General features: G+C 36.5%; 1 protein-coding gene and 1 long non-coding RNA gene across 4 annotated transcripts in view; one reads left to right on the top strand and one right to left on the bottom strand.

Annotated features, from left to right (window-relative positions):
* The window catches only part of CPNE4 (copine 4), a 340,611-nt gene that overhangs the window by 42,150 nt on the left and 289,752 nt on the right, over positions 1–8,709 (top strand). For 2 of the 3 annotated variants that reach the window (XM_040696668.1, XM_040696669.1), the window contains exon 1: positions 3,295–3,421. The gene's annotated coding sequence lies outside the window, so the exon portion shown is untranslated. Of the gene's footprint in view, positions 1–3,293; positions 3,422–8,709 lie in introns of those variants that run through there. The other variant, XM_040696670.2, reaches the window with a different exon arrangement.
* On the bottom strand, positions 2,504–6,870 carry LOC124417689. Its single transcript, XR_006936408.1, has 3 exons — positions 6,715–6,870; positions 5,158–5,880; positions 2,504–3,415 (listed from the first exon to the last, which is right to left on the bottom strand). It is a non-coding gene; the product is annotated as an uncharacterized LOC124417689 (long non-coding RNA).

Below are 8,709 nucleotides of genomic sequence, written 5' to 3'. Positions count from 1 at the left end.
CAAATATTTTTTTGTGGTGTTGGATGGCATCATTTAGGAAAGCGTAACAATACAGAATAGCTGTATTTTGTAGAAAGTCTTTGCTAACAATTCTTTAAAAATGACATTTCAACCTGAAATCAAGCATATGATAAAGTTTTACTTTGTGTGGCATCATTCTTCCTTTTAGCATGTTTATTTTGCTAGTGGATGTATTAGCAGAAATATCTCTGGAAAATGGGCACCATATCCTAAAAAAAATCATTACACATTTCAAAATGAAACAAATAGCCTCTTTCCTGTGCAGTGGTTTTAAAGACAGGGTCCTGCAGGTAATCTGTAAGGATGTATTTCATCTGTAAATTTAGTTACTTATCTTGTATTTTAATTCCAGTTTGGGACATAGGCAGACTTCCATTTTTACTGTGCTTTTGACAGCTGTAAACTTGTCACACTTTGCAAAAACTAAATTTCCCCCCCCTCCCCCCCCCCCCCCCCCCCCCCCCCTCTCTTTTAAGGAAAAGTTGCTTCAAAATAAAACTTAAAAAAAATTATTCTGAAGTTAGTCATTAAAATTGTCCCAGCATCATAATGTAAATGGACTCCAACTATTTGTATAATCTATATGCTAATTTGGCTTCATGGCATTATTAAATTATGGCATTTAGTGGAATTAGCTTGAGCACAATTGTCCATTTTAAAAGCATGTATCTGTCTCAAAGGCTTGCTGAAGTATGGCTGGAGTGGCTTTGAAGCAGACTGGTTGCAAAAGAACTCATTCTTTAATGTATGGAAGGGTAACCTTAGCTAACTGCTACCAGAGTAGCACAGCCCAAGCATGCACTAGGTGGAAGTTGCTGCATTGGAGACAGTCAGAGATGAAACTGCTGCCTGCATCCAGGGACCAGTATATGTTAGACATTTATTTTTTCTCCACAGAAATTGAAATGCTTAAAGCATGTTTACTAGGTCATGTAGCAGGGAAGAAAACATGGTCCAATGATGTAATGGAAAAGGAGGACCTTCTGTTGTTGTTCTGCAAGTAGCTGACTCAGCTAGGATGCACATCCATAGCTGAAGGGAACTGCTGGAGCCAGGCCGCAGCTCCATGGTTCCCCATCCCAGGACAAAACTGTGTGACAGAAGAAAGGTCTTTACATGGTTCTGAAAGTTTTGAGAGGTGGATTTGGATGAGGAAAGGGAGGAGGAACTACAAACTGTAGGCTAAAGAGAATAATGAAGAATGTCTCAGCTGTGTGAGTGTTGCACTCTCTGCTTGTCCAGGTCTGGGAAGCCAGCAGAAAGGTTACCGTTGCCTTTGGCCCTTTACAGCTATTGAACTTCCACTCAAAAATATCTGTCAAATAAAACACTGAAAACAACTCAGGCTGACACAGCTTCAGAAAAAGAAGAAGAAATAGGAACAAGTACAGAATAGAAGAGAAGGAGCCTAGAAATTTGGTTTCAGAATCCAAGGCTACGATCTTTTAAGTATGAGGTCTTACATTTTCCTAATTCTCTAATTCCTTTTCTTTTGCTTTTTTTTTTTCTTTTTATATATTATTGTTGTTGTTGTTAAAGGAAGTGTGATGGTCAGCTTTGGCCAGGTGTGTTGGCTTTGCAGTGAATCTTTCAAAGAGTTTACGGTAACTCTCCTGTGAGAACGGCCAGATCTGGGAAGGCTCTCTGCCGGCATCTACTATGGACATTGAGGCAATATGGAAAAAAGCAAAACTTGATCTTCTTTGCATTGGGAAGCAAGTACAACTGGCTGTCTCATTCCGTTAGAAAATGTTTTTATCCTTGTTTACTTGCTGCATCTAAAAAAGGATGTAAAAGATGTTGCCTTTTTTTCACTAGAGGCCGTCATTTATTTTTATTTGTATTTTTGAACCTCTTTGCTATGAAATCTAACGACAATTCTTCCTAAACTGCTTCATATGGAGACTTAGAAAGCACAGGGATTGTTGCTTGAGCCCTGCTGAGCAGAGGATGAAATTTAACAGTGAGAATTCTGAAACTTAGGATCCTTCTTAGAGGGAAAAGAGACCTTCTTATTTTTTAGATACTTTTGTAGCTTATGTAGTAGCAGTTATCTGCTTATGCTGTAGTTTTAAGAGGGGACATACATTTTATGGGCTTAGCTTGCATTTTCAAAGTCAGGTCCAAAGAATGGAATGGCAAAATTGTTTGTATTTCATTTTCATTTGTTACTCTCTTTCTCTTTGAAATGACCTGTGGGCAACAAGCTTCATACATCCTCTGTAAAAAATTAAAAACAAATCCAGTTTTTGAAGCAAAGAAGTGTCCACTATCGTCAAAAGTTAGCTGCATCTCATTATTCCAATCCAGTGTTTGTAATAATGCTACAGATTGTTTTTGCAGTAGCAGTATTAGAAAATAAAACTAGTGAATTATTGCCCAGCACATTCTGCATGTTTTAACTAGCACAAGACTGCGGAGTCTTTTGTGTTGTCAGTAGGATCTTTTGTTAATGTCAAGAACAACATGGACTGACAAAATTCTCTGAAGCACAGACTTTATATTATCAGAGCAGAGTACATTATCAAGGTAACAGAACAAAAGGAAGGTGTTTGCAAAGCTATTTGAAATCACAAATGATTTTTCTTTCAAAGTTGACACTTAGCCTTGCTATCTTTTTGGGAAAAGACACAATGACTCAATATGTGAAAGCCATGTTGGGTCAACAAATTGCCTGCCAGGTCTTTATGACAGCCAGACTGATTGTTTGTAGGCTGCTTTTAGGTGTAGCCCCATGGTCCATAACTCTCACCTTTCTTCTGTATACAGGTGTAATATTTGTATATATAGACAAAGAAAAAAAACAAACCACTCACCCCGCTCCCTGCACACAAAGAAGGACAAGTATTCACTAAGTAAACAGCCATTATCGTTATTTTTGTAGCTTCTGAGATCTGTTTGTGTAAAATAATTATTTCTTGAATAATATAAAGTATGAGGAAACTGGAATGACTCCCCACTTGCTGGCTTCTTTTGGAGCACTGCTTCCCTCACCAGTTCTGGAAGTTGTCCCAGTCTTCAAAAGGGAACAACACTCCTTCAGAAGTATTTTCCAGTTTTGCTCTACGTTAAGGCTATAGCCCTTCAAAACACTATAATTTACATTATATTCTTGAATTAGTACTGTCAGATCACTTGCAATGAATAAACCTAGAAAAAATACTCAATTTGGGTTTCATACTTTATAAAAGAAAGCTACTGTTAAGGAAGGGTAAGTCACTGCTTTCTGTAATTTTGCTTTGCTGTACTGATGAATGTTTTTTTCCTGATAGAGATCAGGAGACTGTTGTTCATACTGATGGAAGTTAATGAGAAATTTCAGACTGTAGTAACATCACAGTGTGGGAGGAACTGTTTTGAAAGCTAATCACGCTGAATTTCCTGGAGGCAACACCTAAAGGTAAGACAAAATGAGAGAATCCTTCTTAGCATGTAACCTTGTTCTCAGAAGACATGCCAAATATATCACTACTAGTTAAAGAAGTCGGTAGGTCATACTAAGTACAGATGAGCTGACAGATTTGCTTCAATTTGGATGGAAGTAGGATGGAAGTAGGAAAAGTCTTTTGAAATTGTAAGCTGATCCACACTGAAAATTTCCCAACAAATGAGTGTAGAGTAATGTTTTATCTCCTTCCCAAATATATTGAGCAGTCTTCACTTCCTCTGTTCCATGCTGTGGTCATCATCACATGCTAGAACTTGACTCTGATTTATACCACCCTCAAACATTGCTACTGTTCTCTGGTGTGACCTGTATTGGCAATGCTTTCCTAATCCCTGTATTTCCCTATACTGGGGTTATAAATCATCTCCATGAACCTTCAATTAAGCATATTTTGGAAACAGCTCCACATTTAGGAAATGGCGTCTCCATGTAGAATAACTATGTAATATTTTTTTAGCTCAGTCATACCCTTCTGATTCTCAAATGCTCAGGTGCCTGTACAGTTAAAGTATTAACAGTTGCATTAGCAAAGGACAATATTTGCTATGATTTTTGACAAATTTGAAAACTGGTTAAGGCAGTGAAATTGCAGTTGTATAGTGTAGGTGTGTGATCTGTAAACTCTTTGTGTTACTGTTCAGCTCAGTTTAGTTTCCCAGTGTTACACACCAACTGGCCCAGCCTAGCTGCATTCGTTGAGAATCAGTACTATATTTCATCACCGCTCACGTCAATTTAGCACTTGCTGCACTGTGCAGGCTGTGGGGCAGTGTCCAGGAGACTGCCTTTTCCCAGATGCTGCTCATTTCTAAAACTTCCTGCAGGGAAAGAGGTCTGAACTCCAAAATTAGGAGCTGACCCCAACAATTGCTGAGATAGAATCATACTGAACCAGGATAGAATATGGGCAAGTGTCAGATTTTGATATGACAGTACACAAATATTTTTATTTTTAGTCCATATGCGTTTTCAGTATTCAGGATTAGCAATGAAAGCAGTTGTGAGTGGTGATGCTGGACTTGGTGTAAAAGCAATTTAACTTTTACTTAAGTAAAATTTGAGAACTGAAACAATGCTCAACTCTTGTGTTGAACTTGAAGGCTAAACATTTGGGTTTCCCCCATCATCAGTACTCAAAAAGGAAAGTTAGAAAATTTAATATGGAGAATATTTAATATGGAGACAGCCAACCTATTGGGGAATGCATTAGTACTGCCAGTGTGTATCTGTATATTTGACATTCTGGTACTAGTTTGGTATACTATTCAATATTCATCTGTTTTGATCTCTGAATGTCTTCTAAAATCAAGAGAATGCATGGCAATGGTAATTAGCTTGGACAAATACTCTAACTGTAGAATGAATTAACACAATTCAGTCCATTTGGATGTGCTTCTTCAGAACTGAAAGTATTTTTGATTGCACTAAGATCAGTCAAATCAAGAAAAAGAAAAAGGAAAAGAAAAATAGAATCCTAACGTATAATTAGCTTTGATTCCATTTCACCAGAAAGTTGAGTGAAGTTAGATAAATATATCAATGGAGTAAAAATTATGGCCATGGATACAATTTTGTCTTACTGGACCTGATTTTCTTTCATTTCAGACCAGATCGTTAAGAAAAAGATTCAAATGAGCTCTTGGTTTCAAATCCTGACCTTAATTTTGTCCCTCAAACATTTAACTTACCTCATTTTATGTCCTATATCTTACATTCTCTTGTCCAATGTTGTACGAGGACCGGGGAGACCAAGTGAGTAAATCTCTCCAGTGGACAGCGAAAACTGCATCCAGGGAGAGTAAGAGGGTGGGGATCTCTCAAAGTATTATTCCGATAGTACATTTCTATGGTGTATTGCCTGCTTAAAAATACAGAATGATCAAAATAAAGTTAGGTGTGGAACCACAGAGATTTTCCACGTAGTGATTGTACTCTGGGATGAAGCTTGTCTTGCTAATAATATATATCGTTAATACTCTGAAGAGATCTTCTTAAACAATAAATGGTTAGTATCCATTTGCATGTATATTGTCTTACTGATAGAGAGCCAAGGAGTTAAACAGATGAAGAGGGTAGATTAAAGCCCTCAACCATAATGGAGCAATAGAGAAAGATCTTAGGCTGCAATGATGTGGTTCTGCTGCTGTCAGTAATTGCTAAATTGAGTCCAATTATAACTAAAATCAATCTATGATCTTTTTCTGTGTGGTGAACCTTGTGTATCCAGTTTAGTTAGTCTGGGGTAGCAATACATTTCTTTAAGCAAAAAAGTATATGCTAGCAGTCCATCTTGCAGGTACTTGCCCATTTTTTTCCCGGTAGAGTTCAAAGAAATGGCAAGCACTGTAAGGAGGCAATTTCCCATTGAAAACATGGAGTGCCATCTGTAAGGCAACAATAGTGGTTGCATGCTGTAAATAAAGAAAAAAAACAAACAAAATACCATTAAAGGGCTACTGAAAATCACTGCACATATCAATTACTTAGTAATAAGTCCAGTACATTATCTGAACACTTAATATTACTTATGTGACTTCATCAATACTTGCCCTCTGTAGTGATTAACAAGCACTGTCCTTTTCGGGGTGTACCAACTGAAATGCTGCATGTATAAAGTATATATATTTCAATATTAAGAAGTACTAGGCACCTGTAGGTCTTGCTGAAGGTAGAAGGGGTTGTGAAATCTTCTTTTAATAAGAACTGGTGATTTTTCTTGTTAAGTAAACAGAATTTGAAATCTGAAAGGTCTTTGGGTGATATATATATTATACAGCTCATGATCAAATTGCAATTTAGGAATAGAAGCTTTTTACTCAGAGCAGTCTCAGAATTTCATTTCCCCATGAGAGTGTCTGCACATTCTAAACAAAACTGTAAGGTCACCGTTGAGTAACTGCTTTCATAACACCTTCTAAAATAACAAACTTTAACTTGTTTTTTTTTAAACTTTTGCATCTGAAAAAGACACAGGAAGCAGGAGGTTTGTTTCTAAATTATCTTTGCTTTTTTTCAGTTCTCTGCTGAGTCAAAACAACATTGTACTGAAGTAAACTATGCCATCAGGTGGAAAATTGAGGTTTCAATGTAGTCTCTGTTCATTACAGAATGAAAACAATCCAATGGTATCTAAGTTTAACCAAATAAAAGTGCTTGTATCTGTGTTTCATACAGGAAATAAAGCTGCACAGCTTTCACTGCATTAAATAACTGCAGAAAGAGAACTTTAAAAAAAAAGGACTCACCGCAGAATATATAGTCATTTTTTGATGGTGTGAAGGCTTTCTAGCATCTGACATATGCTTTAGGATAGTTTTTAAAAGAAGACCTGAAAGAATAGAGAAGCACCAACAGTGACTGAGATTCTTGTGTTAATGTTTGTATCATTTGGTAATATTTTAACACAATCTGTCTTTAACTGCATCATTCTGTCGGGTTTAGAGAATTTGTGCAGAACGCCCAGATATTATTTTTTATCTGAGCAGTGGATCTGAATCAGTGTAAAATGTTTCTGGGACCCCTAATAACTTCTAGAGCAATGGTAATAACATTAGCATAAAATTGGAATCTTCCAGGAGTTAAAATTCTAAAATAGAGAATTGTATACGCTAGCAGAATGAAACTTACCTATAATCTTCGTCTACTGTCATACTTTTTAATAGCAATTGGTGGTAAAGCAAGAGGAGAGGTTTTAATTTCGTGCTTAGTTTTGTATGTTGGAGCTACAAAAAGGCAAACAAATTAATCCTTGCTTATATGTGACTTGATCCTGTAGCTCACAGAATCTGGTTGTAGAGTAGCAATATAAAGCAAAAATCAGGCCAAAAAGTTGACAGTGGATGAATGGAAGACAAATAAGTGGTTAAAAAGGTTTTAACTACCTTAAAATTTCAGCAACTGTTTGCTGAACAGAATAATAAAGCCCAGAATATTCTTTTTTTAGTATGCCCAGTGATGGAAAATGAAGACTTAGGAAGCAAAGTTACCATTGTAGAGATTATTACAGATAATATTTTGAAAGTTAAGCGTGCTGGCTTACATTAAATTCAGAGTTGATTCAGTTCAGTAAGAATCTGTATATTACTTTGGGTTTCTTATACAACATAACCAGAGTGATAGCTCCTGTTCAATGTTTAATTAGGATGTTTGTGATTCATATCCTTACCATCTCTCTTTTCATTAGTCAAAATCTTTTAGTACCAATTGCCAATAACTACGTCATAGCATCTTTTATGGCTATGTTTATTACACACCTTTTCTTCTTTCCCACTGTACTATTGATTTTAAATGGGGTAAGAATTTGGCTTACCTCCCTGCAAACGTGATTTTTGTATTTGTTTGTGGAACCCAAATTCCGCCTGCAATAACAATTCTGAGAGCTTTATCAGCTTGGTCCTGACACCATGAGTAGCCCAAGCAGGTAAAGTGTAATTGTTAATATCCTACAGTGAAGAAAGAAAACATGATCATTTTCTTGTTGGTTCCCATTGCTTTATTATTATTATTATTATTATTTTGGTACAAAATGCATCTTGGAACAGATTCTGGATGCTTTTTTCTCAAATAATGTTTTTCTTTATAATAACTGTATTTTGCATTTAGACAGCTGTGGAATTCTTATGTCTGACATCCCACTGCTGAAAACAAATCCGAAGGGCAGTGTTCAACAAGAGGAGGAAATATAATACTGAAAACTATTACATAAAAAGCAAATGGCACTATTTATGCCAACTGCTAATGCAGTTGTCGGTTACAAAAATTTCACCTTGTGACTCTTCTTCAACCATGTAATGGAATATATCCTGAAATTTTTACTGAAACAAATGCTATAGGGATATCAAGATTTAAGGCTTGGCACCTTTGGACCAAGATCCAGCAATTAAGTAAGAACATATATAGCTGTAATTTGGATGTAGTGGAGAATGATGTATGCCTATAGAGTTTAGAATACCTACTTATTCCAACGGTGCTGGATGCTGATGCAATCCTCTAGCTAGAATATAATGGATTCATTTTTTTGTTTTGGGAAGCAGCCCAAGATAAATTAATGGTGGCAACTGTGAGAAGGAAATATATGCCAACACTCCTGATTTCCACTGCTCTGAATTCCTGTTTGAAGTTGGTATCTCTGTTTCTTAGGCAAGTGAGTCAGAGGGCTGAGCTCACCAGGTGGAGCCAACTACTTAAAGATAGGATTTATTTAGATAAGTGAAACAATGTAACGTTAGCTTAAATGGACT

Source organism: Gallus gallus, chromosome 2 (assembly GCF_016699485.2).
Source record: "Gallus gallus isolate bGalGal1 chromosome 2, bGalGal1.mat.broiler.GRCg7b, whole genome shotgun sequence".
Taxonomy (NCBI): Eukaryota; Metazoa; Chordata; class Aves; order Galliformes; family Phasianidae; genus Gallus; species Gallus gallus.
This window is presented reverse-complemented; position numbering and strand designations above follow the sequence as displayed.